Raw genomic sequence first — 18,939 nt, 5'->3', positions numbered from 1 at the left:
GGTCTTTCTGGGGGCGTGTTCTTCTATCTTTTGAGGCCAGATACGCTGTAAACCGGCGTATAGTTGATTGGGCAGCGCCGGATGTGTGTCAGCCTGGAGCGCAGGAGTGCTTCCGGCAGGAACTGACGTCAGGAGGGGAAGTTCTCGCAAGGCCAGAGCAGGAGACTTCAAAACTCGGCGTGTAGGACGCCGAGCGCTGCGATTTCACAGGGGGAAGCTGTGTGGAAGGACGCTCGCAACCAGCGCCGCTCCTCAGCAAGAAGTTCACAAGTAAGTGAGGCCTGCACGCTAGGTGGTTAGGATAATTGGTATGGACAGCGGAGGCAGCAACTGGCTAAGGGCCTCTTATTTTGTATATATGCAGGTGGATTCCTCGGATCCAACTACACCTGGGAACTGCTCAGTGGAAACGCAGGATATCTGGAAACTTGCTTCTCTGCTGCATCTTGCATTTACTTAAGGTACAGCCTGTTACTATTTATTCATGCTTTCAGGCAGATTGTACTTAAATGGTACAGAACATCTGATCTCTTATGTCCTCCTATAGGTAATACTGCTTACTACCTATGGAGGACAGTGACATGGCCTCATCTGCCCATAAAACAGACCAGCCAAATAAATATAGGTAGGACATGGGAAATACTCTTTTGGATTTTATATCTCCTTATTTTTTATGGAGTACTTTTTCTTTTTTCAAGGCTAAAATATCTAGAAATTTTACAAGATGTATTCTTGTCTTCTTTCTTGTTTTGCTTCTGTCGTTTATGCAGTGCCTCCCAACCAGAAGATAACATATCGACATCTAGAGAAGATGCCGCCTCAAAATCGAGTAAATCTCGTTCAAGGAAGGATTCCCAGAATCCCGCTCATTCTGACAAAGAAAGGAAGAAATGCTGGGCTTGTGAACAAGCATGCATGCCAGGAAAATTAGTGTGTACAGATTGCTTCTATTCAATTCCTATAGAAGAGGAACCAGTGGGCGATCTGACTTCAATGGTGAAGGAGATTGTGCAACAGTCATTGGCTGAGCATACAAGGGCCGGGAAACCGACAAGGGCGAATAGGGACGGAGACACTTCGGAGGACCCGGATCAGGCAAATGAAGATGACGATTTGCCAGTGGGGTTTGATTTTTCCCTCGTGTCGCCTTTTGTCAAGTCGGTGAGGCAAGCCCTACAATGGGAAGAGGAACCTCCTGCGAAGAAACGTTTTTCCCACACTTAAAAAGGAAACCGGTAATGTTTCCACTTATGGAAGAAATAACTGAATTGGTTCAGGATGAATGGTCTAATCCCGAGAGGAAAGTGTCCATGACCAACCGATTTTCGAAATTGTACCCGGTAGAGGGCAATATAGTTAATCAATTAGGTGCACCCCCTACAGTGGATGCTTCGGTGATTCGTCTAGCCAAGCACGTGACTCTACCGTTGGAAGACGCGGTATCCTTTTGGGAGCCACTAGAGAGAAAAGTCGACATGGATTTAAGGAAAGCTTATGCAACAATGGGTTCATTGTGCAAACCAGCCATTGCCCTAACCTCTGTATCTCATGCCCTGAGAGTCTGGACGGACAACTTGGAAGGGGCGATTAAAGCGGATGTAGAGCGGGAAACCTTGGTGCGTGCATTGGATGAGTTCAAACTAACATCAGACTTTGTAAGTGAAGCAGCAATCGACATTATCAGATGCGCAGCAAAAGCCATCTTACATACTATCACTGCAAAGAGAGCGTTGTGGCTGAGGCCATGGTCAGCAGACCCAAACTCAAAGACCTCATGATGTAAGATCCCATACGATGGAACAAATCTGTTTGGATCAAAGATGGATACAGCCATTGCAAGAGTCACTGGAGGCAAGTCTGGGCTACTTCCCCAGGATAGGCGACAGAAGAGAAGCAGACCAAATGAAAGAAGACCTTTTCAAAGAACTGGAGACTACAGGAATTCAAGGCCGAATCAGTCCTTTCGTAGAAACTGGCGAAACACGCAATCCAATTTATCCAAATTTAATAAACAAAGACCAACAACTTCCGCCACTCAGCCGGCAAAAACCTTCTGAGAATCTTCTTGCCCACCTAGAGCCGGTAGGGGGACGGCTCCAGAAATTCATACAACTGTGGGCACAGGAGATAAATGACCCATGGGCAGGGCCGGATTTCTGGCAAGGCCGCATAGGCCATGGCCTAGGGCACCAGAAATTTAGGGGCGGCTCAGTGAGGGGCAGTAAAGCTGTCTTATTCAGCCATCCCTATCTACAAGGACAGCTTTAACCTTTGAACTCTGTCCTGTACTTATGTCATCCCTGCAAGTCTTGTAAGCGCTATCCTGCAGGTACACATCAGCATAACTCACATGGAGACACAATGGGTCCATCATTAATGAGATGGCAAACTTAACATAAAAGTTGTTAAGGAAAACATAACTTATAATCTATACGCATATTACTGAAATAGCTATTGTCTGTGACATCCAATGATAGACAGTAAGTAGAATTCTCATTGGGGCACACAGAGACAACAACCATACAGATGGTATACTGTAGTTGGCCTTGGGCGGTAAAAAGTACAAATCCGGCCCTGCCCATGGGTAGTAAACACGTTACGCTGGGGTCATTATTGGAACTTCGAAGCAGAACCTTGCTTACCACACTTCAAGGCCACAACCCTTCCAAAGTCTGCTCAAAAACTAGAGATCCTCCACAATTATGTACAGGAACTACTGGAGAAAAGAGCAATAGTGGAGGTACCAGTTATAGAAAGATTCGAAGGTCTTTACTCCCCTCTGTTTTTTGTGGCAAAAAAGACAGGTCAACTCAGACCGGTGCTGGACTTACGCTTCTTGAACAAACATATAACATCGGAAAAATTCAAGATGGAATCACTGCAGACGATAATTCCAACAATCCGATTACAAGACTGGATGTTGTCAGTAGATTTAGCAGATGCCTATCTGCATGTACCGATAAAGATATCGTTCCAGAAGTACCTTCGCTTCGCGATAGGACATGCTCACTACCAATTCAGAGCACTACCATTTGGAATATGCATGGCCCCGAGAACGTTTACAAAGATCTTGATCACGATTATTGCGGTCCTAAGATGTCGGGGGCTGCACGTGCATCACTACCTAGACGATATACTTCTAGTAGCTTCCTCAGAGATTACCCTAATTCAGCACAGACAGATACTTCTGGACACTCTACAGAGACTAGGCTGGATCATCAACTGGCAGAAAAGCGAACTCCAGCCAGTTCAGAACATCACATTCTTAGGAGCAATATTGGATACAAAGGAGAATGCGATCAGATTACCTCCAGAAAAGGTACACTCTATCATTACGAAGGCCTCTGCAATGGGGAGAATGACAACGATCACAGCAAGGGAGTGCCTAGCATTTCTAGGGACTTGTACATCCACAATCCCAATGGTCAAGTGGGCGAAGTGGAACATCCGTGTTTTTCAGAACTCCTTCCTGGATCAGTGGAACGGAGTGGAATACGACCAGGAGATCAGAATCCGTCACAGAGTGAAGGAAGAGTTATGCTGGTGGAAAGACACGGGAAATCTCTTGAACCACCACAAGATATGTGTAGAGAGGCCGACTGTTATAACAACAGATGCCAGCCATTGGGGCTGGGGAGCACATATGATCAACTCTTTTGCTCAAGGCAGATGGAGCTTGGACTCAGTAGAGACTCCAGCAAATGTACTAGAGATGAGAGCTGTCCACGAAGCACTACAGTACTTTGCATCAGAGGCAAGAGAATACTGATGAAAATAGACAATACGACAGTAGTTGCCTACATTCAAAATCAAGGGGGAACCAAGAGTCGTTCTCTTTTAACCCTCCTGGCGGTTTGTCAAAATCCGCCAGGGGGCAGCAAATACGTTTAAAAAAAAAAAAAAAAAAAGAACGGGATCTCCTGGAGGGCTTCCCCCGTCGCCATGGCGACGGGGCGGGATGACGTCATGACGTCAAAGGGGACTCCGATCCACCCCACAGCGCTGCTGGGCACTGATTGGCCAGGCAGCGCACGGGGTCTGGGGGGGCGGCTGCGGCGACGCGTATAGCGGCGGATCGGCGGGTAGCGGCGGCGATCGGGCACTGCACGCAGCTAGCAAAGTGCTAGCTGCGTGCAGCAAAAAAAAATTATGCAAATCGGCCCAGCGGGGCCTGAGCGGTGCCTCCCGGCGGCATAACCCATGCTCAGCACGGGCTTACCGTCAGGGAGGTTAAGAGAGAGCCGATCATGTCATGGGCACAGAACAACTTAGCGTCGCTCCAGGCAGTACACATTCCGGGGGTACAGAACTGCATAGCAGACTCACTAAGCAGACACTGGGTCGACCACAAGCAGTGGAGTCTGAAGAAGGAAATCTTCAGGATGGTATGCGAAAGATGGGGAACACCTCAAATAGACCTAATGGCGACCCCTATGAATACGAAGTGCACCCGGTTTGTTTCGAGGTACAGATACCCACAGGCGGTGGGTTGGGATGCCCTATCGATCCCATGGAATTTCGACATTGCATATATATTCCCTCCGATACAAATGATACATCGAATTCTAAAGAAAATAGAACAGGAGAAGGCAGAGGTCATAGCGATCATACCCTTCTGGCCTCGCAGGCCTTGGTTTCCTCTGCTACAGAAACTATCACTACAACCACCAATGCGGTTGCCATGCCCGCAAGATCTTCTCTCACAGAACGGAATCCTGCATCCACATCCGGAGCTGTTAGCTCTGACGGCATGGAGATTGAGAGGAACCAGTTAATTGCACTAGGATGCTCAGCGGAAGTAGTAGATACCCTCCTAAAGGCAAGGAAAAGAACTACCAATCTTACCTACTATAGAACTTGGAACAAGTTTATAGAATTTCTGAATCAGAAAGGAACTCAATTAGAACAAGTTCCTGTGACGACCATGCTTGAGTTTCTGCAGAAGGGAGTGAATATGGGATTGAGTTTTAGTACAATCAAAACGCAGATATCTGCAATATCAGCAATCACACACAACAAGTGGGCATTTGAGCCATTGGTAATACAATTCATTCAGGCAGTAACAAAAATGAGACCGCCAAAGAGGAACTGGTATCCCCAGTGGGATTTACCCTTAGTCCTAAAAGGAATCGCCAAGGAACCATTCGAGCCTACCACGAATTGTACATTGACTAATCTTACCCTAAAGGTAGTTTTCCTCACGGCAATAACATCAGCCAGAAGAATCTTGGAGTTGCAGGCATTGGGATGCGATCCTCCATACATACAATTTTTTCCGGACAGAGTATCCCTCAGACCAATAGATCAGTTTGTCCCGAAAGTTGCAACAAGCTATCACTTCAATCAAGAATGGAGTTTGCCAACCTTTCATGATTCGTCATCAGAAACACCTCACTCTTGGGACTTACCTGAATTATTGAAACTATACATTGAAAGGACTACAAACATTCGCAAATCAAGAAGGCTGTTTGTCATTCCTGAAGGGTACAGGAAGGGAGAGTCAGCCACAGTCAAGACTATAGGTTCGTGGTTGGTGAGAACTATAAAAATGGCATATACTACAATGGGCAGAGAACCGCCAAATGAGGTAACAGCGCATTCGACCAGGTCAATCTCGGCATCCTGGGCAGCGTTTAATAAAGTTTCCCCTGAGACAATCTGTCGTGCAGCAAATTGGACATCAGTAAATACATTTATTTCACACTACAAGGTGGACCCAGGAGCGCTGTCCACCGTACAGTTTGGAAGAAAATGTCTGTCTGCAGTAAAGTCAACTGTGACATGAATTATTTTCTTTTCTGTTTTTCTTTTTGTGAACAGGGCCGGTTTAAGCAACAATGGGGCCCCAGGGCAAAATAAACCTGGGCCCCCCCCCCCAACATATACCCCGGAACAAAAATCTGCATTAGGGGACCTTTTTTGCAGCTGGTATAGTCAGGGTGTCAAGTCCCAATCGGTCAGAGCTCCACATTCTGGCTATCCCAGCCTGCATGGGGGACAAGGGGTTAAAAAGTTTCAGGAGGGGGGACCACACATACTTTAAAAAAAAATTTTTTCCCACACTCTAAACGTAAAAAAAATTGGGAAAATAGGAAAAAATGCCAGGGATCTTCATACAGCCATATTGCGGCTGTATAGCGATCCCTGGCCAAAGCGCTGCGGCTGCGTATAGACCCCCTGGAAACCCCGTCAGGAAATTTATTGCGCTTTCGTTTAATGAATGTAAAATTACACTACCGTTGCTACTAAAAGTTACATTTACCGCATTTAAAACTACACCACATGACCGCCCACATGACTGACTGCACGTCAAGCCAGCCGCGCCCCCTTAGCAGAGAATACCAGCGCTGAGTTCAGCGCTGGTATTCTCTGCTAAGGGGGCGCGGCTGGCTTGACGTGCAGTCAGTCATGTGGGCGGTCATGTGGTGATGCCCACATGACGTATTACAGAGTATACAGCGCGGCGATGTGCCGAGGGGAGAGCTGTAATCCTGCGCAGCCGCAGTAGCGGCTATGCAAATTGCGCAGGCAGAGGATTTTTTAAGGTGGCGATTCTAATCGCCCTGAGATAAGGTGACCCTGGGCTGGGTCGGGGCCTCTAATAACTGAATTTACAGAACAGAGCAGCTGGAAAGTGCAAAGGAGCCGCAGATCGTCTGCCCTGAGGTCTGCTATTACAGTAAGGTAAATAACTTTTTTCTGTAATTCGCCTCGTAAGTCCTTTAACATATCCTGCAAATTTAGGGTTTCTAGCATTTAAGATGGATTTGCTATTAACCATTAAAGTCGGCAGGTTTTTAAATGTGTTTTTTTTCCCTTTGAAACTTTAAAATCGATTTTCTCAAAAACTATAAGGCCGATTTGCAAAAAAAATTTTTCCTCTTGTAGCCACTGGGGACCCCTACAAGCTCTGGGGCCCTGGGGCAGCTGCCTCCTTTGCCTTAATGGTAGCGCCGGCCCTGTTTGTGAAGATGTATAAAGCTACACATTAAATTGTAGTGATCAGCATATTCTGTGTCCCTCCCTTTTATTCTGAGTATACGTAAATCCCCGTAGTATGCTGGCATGGACATTGGAAGGAAAACTGGAAAATTGTATACTTACCTGACGGTAATTTTCCTTTCGATGTCCATGACAGCATACGGAGTTCCCACCCAGCATGTCAGTCTATATGTTGGGACTATCAAAAAAAGCACTGGATAGGGGAGGACTCAAGATTTATATAGACAGGTCCTGGAGGGGTTAAAGGGCGGGATTAACCCCGTAGTATGCTGCCATGGACATCGAAAGGAAAGGAAAATTACCGTCAGGTAAGTATACAATTTTCCGTTTTCCTCCTGCATACCCCAAGAAATACACAGCCTTCCCCTAAATTGGCTCTAGACAACAATGGACTATCATAAGGATTAGATTGTGAGCTCCTCTGAGGGACAGTTAGTGTAGACTATGGCCTCGATTCATAAAAGGCTTTGCAGTAAACAAAATCTTGGCGGGAAAATACAGCATTCGGTACTGAAAGGTTGTAATAATGTGCTGCTTAAATCACCCCGATATTAAAATATATACAGCACATCACAATTTCTTAAAAATGACATCATTGCTTCAGCAGCACATTCCTCCAGACAGTGCTTTACAGATACATTAATAATTAACACTCTAGAAGTTCCAGGCACCTGAATACAAAACCTGTATTTCAATACCCAGTTGGTATATTACCATACAAGCCACTGTGACAGAGATCTGAAGACTCAGACCTATTCATGCATTGTTGTTAAAAAACCTGGTCTATTGAGAAATTAACACATGTAACAAAGTCTACCTCTGCCAGTTGTTTACAGAATAACAAATCCTATTGTCTCTGCTGTCTGTACCATGTCTATGCTATTGTTTCAAATATTTTCTATGTGCACTCCGGTCTAATCTGGTTTTTTCCCTAACATCAGGGTGTATATAAGATTGACCTGTAAATAAAGATTTCAGATGCTGTTCCACCAATTTAAGTGTTTGTGGTTCTGTATCTCCCAGCTGGAAGAGAGGGTATTCACTTGGATTGGGGGAGAACTTTAACCTGGGTTGCAGATTATTCTGCTAAGTCATCTTGTAGCTGCCTCCGCTGAAATTGAGCTAACAGTTTGGTGTCGAGAAGTTGGATCCGCCATATACAGTATCGGGTGAGTAATTCTATTTTTTGATTACCACCCTATACTGTCAGAGCGGATTAATAGAACCCGGAGGGAAAGTGCTTCTGTAGCGCCTCTCCCAGGAATCTGATATTCCTAAAGTAAATAGCGGGTCTGATGCCCCAATTAAGAAAGCAGTACTGTGTGTCTAAGTGAATATTCTCTCTAAACCTTGTATATTGTTGTATAGTCGCTTAAGTGAATTTTAGTTATATAAGATTGCATGTTACTGTATAGATTTGTGTAGATTGTATGTGAGGTTAAGCTGAGATTGAAGGTATAAACTTGTCCACAGAGGATAGTTAAAATTCAAACCATAAATCGGGTGTATTTAAACCTGATTAGAAACTATAGAAGAATCACATAAGCTGGAGACCAGGTTTGCCAGTAAAGTCTAATACTGACGTCACCATCCCTAGATAAACCTTCAAACTCAGCTAATCTCACTCTATTTTTTTTTAGCTTGGCATAATGGGAAAGTCTCAAGGTAAGGGGACTCCCACGGGTTATTTTTGATTTATGATGTATCATATTCTGTGATGCTGTTTAATGCGGATATATAGATTTGTAAGTTTTAGAAAGAATCATGTTCCACAATTTGCTTTGAATCTTATTTCTGACTAACTCTATTTAGGAGTTTCATTTTTTTTTCTCGGAGACACTCAGCAGTTGCAGGTGTCTCTCTGGACCAGGACATTTTGAATGGGCATTGCGGCCGCAGGATAACTTTTTTTATCAGTCCCTCCAAAATGTTCTGGCCTGGCTACTAGATGTTTCTGAGCCTTTTCTTCTAATTACTATAAATGTGTTTGTCTATCTCCTCTCACTGTAGTTTCTGTGGAACTGTGATTTAAATTGCTTGTGTATGACTGGTTGCACTTTTTCAGCTAGGTTGTACTTTAAATATGCATCTCTGGACATCTGCTCAGAGTTGTTGCAGGTTTCTACCCCTTCCCTCAATGTATTAGGAGAGACTTGTGTTAATGCTTTTGTTTTTTCTCTTTCCTCTTCCCTGAAAAGACTGGGGGCAATGAGGAGAGTGTCAGGAAACAGAAACAAAAGAAGATCCCAGCTATATGTTGTTTGTCTGTTTGTGTATGTGTCTGTGCACAGAGAGTATCCAAATATTTTTTTTAGAGTTAGGAATAAACCTCTTAATTTAATTGATCGTTTTTTTCTACAGTCAGAAAAGTCAAAAGCTAAATTATTGTTGGAGTCTAAGGTATGCGGACTGTGGTTATGTAAATGTGCATGTGTTGTCTTTCTTTGTCTACTATAGGAGAGGGTTTGTAAATTGTCTTGAGGCAAGGCAGGTGAGATTGAATGTGTAATTGGTTTTCACCTCATATAATGAATGACCCATGCACAAAGTTGCTGGCCATTGTGATGTTTTGAATTTAGTGTTTTGCATAGGAAACAATTTATTTCGGGTGAACCAGATGTAACATGTCTTAAAATTTGTAATTTAAAGTTGGTTATAAAAAATTAACATACGGAAAGGCATGTTCCATCTGAAGTTTTTTGTTTTTTTATGTGGGTTTTTTTTTTTTTTTTGTCAGGTATTTTTGCATATACCTGAGAATTCAAAGCACACAACAGTTTTGCTGTCAATGGGTGAATTAGGTTTGTAAATCTTCCAGTAGGAATTAAGTTGCTGTGAATGAAATGTAATCATTTTAACTTGAGCTTGCACTCATGCCGATATGAATGTAATGTAGAGATTGTGTCCAAAATCATCTTGCTCAAATTACTAGAAGTTATGCTCATGCCAGGTTTTCTGTTCATATTGCCAAGAATAATGCAAACAATTGTGTGAATGTTTGGGTACGTGTATAATATTAATGGTGATGAGTCCCTTAAGCAAAGTGACATACTTATATTTTTTCACTTGTAATTGTGTAAAATTCTAACAAATGCTTTTACAGCAATTTCTTTGTTGGTTTCTGGTCTGTCTCTGGTTACAATCTGAGGGGTGTGGGAAACAAACCCTGGTGTTGTGCATTTGGGGAGGGTTTTGAACAGCAGACGTTGACCCCCTGTACCACCTACTGTGCACGGGGTGAGATGGGGGGCCAACTAAACCTGCAAGTGGCTGAATCACACAGCCTCATAACCGGGCCCACATCAGTGTTCTAACATGCCTGGAGAGGGTGGAGACAAATATGTCATGTAAAATACTTATTGGTTGATTTGATTGTAATTGTCTCCATATGTCTGTTTGTATTGATACTGTGCTGTATAAAGCAAGGTCAGAGAAATGTGTTTAAGTGTCAGAACTCTATAGTACTAGGATTTACAGACAGTATGATGTTAGTAAAAGAAATTTGAATAGAGAGAGTAACCTTTGTCAAAAATATTGTTACATAGCTACGCATGTGGTAAATAGGTTGCACACACCCACTAAGCTGTTTAACTTCTTATTACCATTGAGGACCTCTACATAACTGCTTTGATTGAGACTGAGCTATCAATTACTTGGCTCATGCAGTTTGACAAACCTTGAACTCTTGTCTGATTCATCTTTACTAATTTGCCTGCACAAGTGTTCTTTATTACCTGTTCACTTGGAGACCTGCCTGTGATATCACCTGATTATGGAATACTTTGGAGATCATCTGATATGATTCTCCTGCACTGATGCAGCCCTAGAAGGATGACCCTCTGCTGTAAGGATGAGCCCTTCCTGCACCTGCCCTCCTCCTGTGTTGGTGATGGCTGCTTCAAGCCTTTCTTTTGTGTCATCCTTTGGGAAGAACTCCGCCTCTGCTGTTGCAACTGTGAGGTTTCTCAACTGGGATGAGAAGTTGAGTCTGCCCTTCCCTGCCTTCTACAACCTGGCTGCAATTGCTACATCCTTGTTATAAATCTGTTTCCATTTCTTTTATGGGTGCCCAATGCCATACAATGAAACTGCTAACAAAAAGGCACTGGGTGTAGCCACGGTGATTACACGGCCAGCTCTCAGCCGCCACTGTCTGTTTGCCCCGAGACAGTGAGAGCTTGGCAGAAAAACATCTGCATTCATCATGAGGGCTTGTGGTGATGAATTCACCGTCCTCCTTCACCCTTCAAATTAACAATATTCTACTCTGCAATAATGAACTGACATTTCCTGGACCCACTCGAGGATCATTTTTTTTTTCCAAAATGCATTAAGGAGTTCTAACCTTATGGGTGAGGTGTGGCTTTAGGCAACCTGTTACAGTTTACCACATTCAGTTTTCCATTAAGTTATGCAGGGCTAGATTAGGATGATATACTAGCAAAGCTAACTACTGTTAATTCATCGTGTAGTTGTGTAACCCTTTAAACTGTATATTGTATTTGTGTACCAATGACAACACTAACTCATTGATCTGTAACATACATAGAGCTGTGCATAGTATCTAAGTGATCCCGCCCTTTCCTTTAGAAAAGGTTGGGATCAAAGGTTGGGTTGAAAGGTTGTAATAATGTGCTGCTTAAATCACCCCGATATTAAAATATATACAGCACATCACAATTTCTTAAAAATGACATCATTGCTTCAGCAGCACATTCCTCCAGACAGTGCTTTACAGATACATTAATAATTAACACTCTAGAAGTTCCAGGCACCTGAATACAAAACCTGTATTTCAATACCCAGTTGGTATATTACCATACAAGCCACTGTGACAGAGATCTGAAGACTCAGACCTATTCATGCATTGTTGTTAAAAAACCTGGTCTATTGAGAAATTAACACATGTAACAAAGTCTACCTCTGCCAGTTGTTTACAGAATAACAAATCCTATTGTCTCTGCTGTCTGTACCATGTCTATGCTATTGTTTCAAATATTTTCTATGTGCACTCCGGTCTAATCTGGTTTTTTCCCTAACATCAGGGTGTATATAAGATTGACCTGTAAATAAAGATTTCAGATGCTGTTCCACCAATTTAAGTGTTTGTGGTTCTGTATCTCCCAGCTGGAAGAGAGGGTATTCACTTGGATTGGGGGAGAACTTTAACCTGGGTTGCAGATTATTCTGCTAAGTCATCTTGTAGCTGCCTCCGCTGAAATTGAGCTAACAGGTACTTTAGACTTGTTTGTGCTAATTCATAAACATTTTCACAGGTGCGGTAGAAATGCAGGGATTTACTGAACTAAAGTGTTGGTAACATGAGAAGTAGTGATGGGTCGTTCGCGAATGCTGCGAACGACAAGAGCCGGTTCTCAGTTTTGAAAGAGCCGATGCCTCAGCCGCCCCACACAGCTCTGATTTGCTGTGTAATAAAGGGCGCTGAGGCATGCTGGGAGATGTAGTCCTCCTCTTGCAGCTTGTAGGAGTGTATGGGGTGGAGCAGAGCAGTAGCAGGAGGGATTGCCCGAGTCAGAGAAGCAGTCTGGAGTTGTCATGGAGACGGGGTTGGGGCTTTTACTCCGGTTCTGAGTGGTGTCTAGTGATATTTAATGAAGACCCGATTCAGAGCCGTAAGAGCCGGCTCTTTAATGGGAGCCGATTCAGAAGAGCCGATTCTCCGAGAAGAGCCAGAATTCCCATCACTAATGAGAAGAGTAGCTGGCTGAGTTGTTACATTTGGCTGTTCTCCATGCAGAGACAGCATTACAATAAAAGAGGCATCCCCAACTTCAGTTTAGATGTGAATGTTTAGTTATACTGCCTCTCCTTGCCCTGAATCTGCTCTGTGTCTATTAGTTTTGCTAAACAATCTTTCCTTCCATCTCCATGGCAGCATTACTCACAGGTTAGTCCCGCCCTCTAACCCCTACAGGACATGTCACTATAAATTCAAAGACCTGACCACTAGCCGGTGCTTTTTTTTCCTGTCCTCCTACAGGACTGTCACATTTGTTTTCTTTGAGTTTATTTTTTAATTTATTCAATATTTTGCGTTTTTTTTTTCTTTTGGTCTTACCTGCTGTTTTCCTGACAGCCTTGCCACGCTGTTCCTCCAAGCGTGAGGTCCTCGCTGTCTAGTCCTAAAGGGGTTCTGTGGGGGTTTCTGAGGAGAAAAACTGCCACTTACCTGGGGCTTTTATCAGCCCCCTGCCGCGGTAATGTCCCACGCCGTCCTGCTCCCCATCCGCTATTCCCTGCAGCCGGCACCGGGCTATTATTCGTCTGTCACACAGACGAATAATGTGCGCTGCCACCGCCTCGGCTCGCGTCATCTGAGGCTTACTGCGCAGGCACAGTACAACGTTTTCTTGTACTGCGCTTGCGCAGTAAGCTTCCGATGACGCAGGCGGAAGCGAGCGGGTGCGCAGCCACTGTAGCGCAGTCGCAGTTCGATCCCATGCCGCGCTAGACCGGGGCCGGCGGCGGAGAATGGCAGATGGGAGGAGGACGGCGTGGGACATTACTGCTGCAGGGGGCTGATAGAAGCCCAAGGTAAGTGTCTGTTTTTCTCCTCAGAATCCCCCCACAGGACTCCTTTAAACAGACTTGAGCGAAGGAACTCCGAATCCCCCCTTTCTGGGCTGATTTTTCTGGGGTAAAGATGTATTGAGTCTTTCCGCGCTGTAAACCGGCGCTATTTGTGATTGGGCAGCAGAGCGTGCGCTCCAGGGTGGAACGCGAAGACTTCCGGCAGATATGATGTCGTTTGACACACACTTCCGGAAGGCGGGGCAGAGCTCTTCAAAAGCCGGTTATGGACGCTAACTAGCGTCTGCTCAGCGCATTCTGCCCCGTTCGTTGCTCATTGCTGGAGTGTGGACAGCCCTCTGGACAGCTAATTGGGTAGCCTTATTAAGTAATGCTGTTTTATACTTTGCCGCTGGGATGTTTTTAGTATGCTGAGTCTGGCGTTTGTGTTCCAGGCTTGCCTGCACTGGAGGACATTAGGTCTGTGGATTATTGGATTGCTAAACTTTGCTGCATTACAGGTATCTGCTTGCTTGAGTTGTATGGAACTTGTATAGTTTGACAGTTGTCAATATTTCCTAGCATTGGATTGTTTTCATATCTTCCAGAGTTAAGCAGCTTGCTTGACTGTGCAAGATGGATGATAGCTCTGCTGCCCATGAAACAGATCAGCTAAACCTGAATAGGTAGGACACTTTTTTTATATAGTGTTTTTAAAATAAAGAAAAAAAAAAAAAACTTTATTGGAGGTAATTGGAGAACAACAGAAATAATTATTTATGTTTATTTTTATACAGTCTTTCTCGGCCTGAAGAGAATCCTTCTACTTCTAGACAAGGATCCTCCTCAAGATTACGCAAATCGCACAAAGACTCTCAACCTAAATCTCAACATGTAAAACCAAAAACTTGCTGGGCCTGTGGTCAGCAGTGCATGCCGGGAAAACTGGTTTGTGTAGACTGTTTTTACTCTATCCCTATGGAGGAAGAGCCAATGCAGGATTTAACTACACTGGTAAAGGAGATTGTACAACAATTTTTGTTGAAAACGCTATACCTTCTACTTCAGCAGCAGAACCTACGGAGACAGAGACGGGTTGAAACAGACCAACCGGAAGATGAGGATGGTCTTGTGATAGGCTTTGATTTTGCTTTAGTCACCCCATTTGGGAAGTCAGTATGGGAGGCTCTACAGTGGGAGAAGTCTGAGGAACCTCCCGTTAAGAGGAAATGTTTTTTTCCACACTTGAAGAAAAAACGTAAACTTTTCCTCTGTTGGAAGAGATTTCAGAACTGATTGCAGATGAGTGGTCTAGATCTGAGAGAAAGGTTTCCATGAGTAATAGACTGTCCAAGCTATATCCTTTGGAGGGCGAGTTTATCTCGCAGATGGACACTCCCCCTACGGTGGATGCCTCTGTAATACGCCTGGCCAAACACGTAACTCTTCCTCTGGAAGACGCAGTGTCGTTTAAGGAGCCACTAGAGAGGAAGGTGGATATGGACGTTAGAAAAGCTCACTGTACAATGGGCGGAGCAGCCAAATTGGCCATCGCTCTTATGGCCCGTACTCACGGGCTGCAGAAGTGGCCTGTCGCCAGCACACGTGAGCGTGTGGGCGACAGGCCAGCGACAGCTCCTCGCCAGGTCCCTCCGCGTACACACGCGGAAGAGGGACCAGCGGCGAGACGGAAGCTGTCGCCGACGTTCCTCCTCCCCCCGCCGGAAGCTCCATTTACCACAATGGAGGTTGCTGTCGCTAGTCCGCGTACTCACGCGGACTAGCGACAGTTGCAGGGGAGGTGCGGCGACGACTGTCGCCATGCGATTGAAACTTTCAATCGCATGGCGACATGAGCGACGGGCGACAGTTCGGGGTGCGCGCGCGCGCGCGCGACGGCCCATACTCACGGGCGACCTGTCGCCGCAACACGCGCGCGCCGCGTGTTGAGGCGACAAAAGTCCCTCGTGAGTATGGGCCATAACTGCTGTATCCAACAACAACAAATAGCATTTGTAAAGTGCTTTTCTCCCGTAGGACTCAAAGCGCATAAGCATGGCTAAGACCATCGTGGTACAGAGGAAGAATTTTATAAGTCAGGAAATGCCAGGCTAAACAGGTGGCTTTTCAGTCTGGATTTGAATAGCTCCAGGGATGGTGCTGTCTTTACTGGGTGTGGCAGGGAGTTCCAAAGAGTAGGAGCAGCATGACTGAATTCTCTGTCTCCAGATTTTTTTGAGGTGCACTCTGGGAGTGACCAAGTTTATAGAACTTGCTGATCTGAGGTTGTGAGAGGTGTGGTGCAGCTTCAGCAAGTCCATCATGTATCCAGGGCCCAGATTGTGCAGGGATTTGAATGTCAGCAGTCCAATCTTGAAGAGTATTCTCCATTCTACTGGTAGCCAGTGCAGTGAGCGAAGGATCGGTGTAATGTGACAGTGGCGAGGCTGGTTTGTTAGCAATCTGTCAGCAGCATTCTGCACTAATTGCAGGCGACGCAGGTCCTTTTTGGGGAGGCCAGCATAAAGGGCATTGCAGTAGTCCAGCCGTGATGTGATGAAGGCGTGAACTAGGGTTGGAAGATCCTCTGGGGGAATCAGATGTTTAATCTTTGCAATGTTCTTCAGATGAAAGTAGGAAGATGTAACTACAGATGAAATTTGGTTTCTGAAACTCAATTCCCCATCAATTAGTATGCCAAGGCCGCGCACAAGGTTGGAGCAGTTTATGTCTGAATTCCCAATCCTGATTGGTGTTGCTTTAGGATAGAGCTGTTTTGATGGCGAGCACTGGCTTTGGACAAAAAGGTTATAAAATACAGCGCCAAAGTTCGTACAGTGATTACCAATCCTTTCACAATCAACAGTCAATGGGATCGCTGCAGAGAAAATCCAATCACTGGGCCTTATAGTTCAATTGTACTGCTGCGCTCTCCACTCCTGTAATAGAAAACACACTCCACATAGGGCAGTATTGTTCAAACTCCGTAATCCCAAGTGTCACCAGTGTCTTGTGCTCCCCCGGTGTCACACAAATATATCCCTCGTCCCCACTCACTAGATGCTCACCAGATTAATACCACCTCAGCTCTCAGGTGGGTCTTAAGCATGTCATTATATTCACTTGTTCCTATAAAACAGAAATAGCTCCACATAGAGTAGTACAGTTCAATTGAAGCAATTCAAGTGCTGCAAACAATCCAGCTGTGTAACACCACCCGTTGACCGTGCCACTGCACCACATTACATGCCACACTGCTCACCAGATGTAGCCCACCTCCATATACAGGTGGAAATTGCACTTTTACATCCAATCGATTCCACGATCCTCAGTAGTTTAAACAAGCCTCTTGCAAGGACTTTTATTTTATTTTCACTAAAAGTTTGCTCAAAACATAAAAACAAGGAGACGCATATAGCGTATTACTAACAACAATGCCTCAGTGCGCAGCCAATCTATTGCACTTACGCCTTCTGAAGCAATCTATGCATATCATACAGGTGGATGCCAATGCCCATCCGTCTGGCTCCCGGGTGCGTCCCAACACTTCTGCGCTCTCCCGTTCCGCCTTCACGATCAGTCGCAGGGTATGTCCTTATGCGCTCCTCTGTTGACCGGCCGGTCCGTGCGCCTACTCGATCCTGTGCGACGTCAAACATCAGCAAGGAGAATGTGGATTTTCCAGATCTGGATTTGTCAGTTAAGTCCTCTGATGCTTTTCCTCAAATGTCAGCTGATTCTGGCCGCGCCGGGCTCCTCTCTCGGGCGGGCGGTGTGGCGGCTGTGAGGCGGGAGTGGACGGCCGGTCCGTGGTAGAGATTACACCTCAGTCACACACAGCAGCGCAATGTGTCGGAGAATCCGGGGAGGAGACAGCTGAGCAAGCAATACCTCACAAGAGGAACTCGGGTGTCCGGTAACAGTGCGGGCCAGGCCTCCGAACACCCGCGGATAACTACACTATCTGTATCCCGTTTGCAGCACTTGAATTGCTTCAATTGAACTGTACTACTCTATGTGGAGCTATTTCTGTTTTATAGGAACAAGTGAATATAATGACATGCTTAAGACCCACCTGAGAGCTGAGGTGGTATTAATCTGGTGAGAGGGGACGAGGGATATATTTGTGTGACACCGGGAAGCACAAGACACTGGTGACACTTGGGATTACGGAGTTTGAACAATACTGCCCTATGTGGAGTGTGTTTTCTATTACAGGAGTGGAGAGCGCAGCAGTACAATTGAACTATTTGGACAAAAAGGACCTCAGTTTTGTCAGCATTCAGTTTCAACCAGTTATCATTCATCCATGCCTGTAGCTCAGCTAAGCAAGAATTTATTTTTGGAGTAGGGTCTGTTCCACCAGGTTTGAAGGACATGTATAGCTGTGTGTCATCTGCGTAGCAGTGGTACGTCAGGCCATGTCGTTGGATAAGTGTACCGAGTGGCAACATGTAGATTGCAAACAGCAGAGGGGATAGGATTGATCCTTGTGGCACTCCGAATTGTAGAGGTGCAGGTTTGGACATGATAGGTCCTAGGGATACTCTCTGTGTTCTGTCAGTCAGGAATGATCTGAACCACTGGAGGACTGATCCACTGATGCCACAGTACTCCTGCACTCTGTTAAGCAGGATTTCATGGTCAACTGTATCAAAAGCTGCTGAGAGATCCAACAGGATTAGGATGGAGCATTCCCATCTGTCCCTTGCCATGAGCAGATCGTTGCAGACAGTGCAGTTTCTAGGCTAAAATGCACCCAGGGCGAGGGTGTAAAAATTGCGCCCCCCCCCCCCCCCGGTATAGGTAGCCAGCTATAGGTCCCCCCGAGTATAGGTGGCCAGGCATAGGTGAGCCAGTAAAGTTCCCCCCCAGTACAGGTTAGCTAGGTAGGTGCCTCCAATATAGGTAGCCAGTATAGTTGCCCCCAGCATAGGTTAGATAGGTAGGTACCCCCAGTATAGGTTAGTTATGTAGGTGCCCCCAGTATAGGTAGCCAGTATAGTTGCCACCTGTATAGGCTAGCTAGGTAGGTAGGTACCCCCAATACAGGTTAGATAAGTGCCCCCAGTATAGGTTAGATAGGTAGCTGCCCCCAGTATAGGTTAGATCTGCCCTTCAGTATAGGTTAGATTAGGTAGGTGCCCCCAGTAAAGGTTAGATTAGGTATGTGCCCCCAGTATAGAATAGATAGGTAGCTGCCCCCCAGCATAGGTTAGACAGGTAGCTGCCCCCCAGCATAGGTTAGATAGGTAGCTTCCCCCCAGTATAGGCTAGATTAGGTAGGTGCCCCCAGTATAGGTTAGATTAGGTATGTCCCCTTAGTATAGATTAGATAGGTAGCTGCCCCCCAGCATAGGTTAGATAGGTAGCTGCCCCCCAGCATAGGTTAGACAGGTAGCTGCC

This window comes from Hyperolius riggenbachi, chromosome 1, assembly GCF_040937935.1.
Source record: "Hyperolius riggenbachi isolate aHypRig1 chromosome 1, aHypRig1.pri, whole genome shotgun sequence".
NCBI classification, from domain to species: Eukaryota; Metazoa; Chordata; class Amphibia; order Anura; family Hyperoliidae; genus Hyperolius; species Hyperolius riggenbachi.
The sequence above is the reverse complement of the archived record's forward strand: the minus strand, read 5'-3'. Positions refer to the sequence as shown.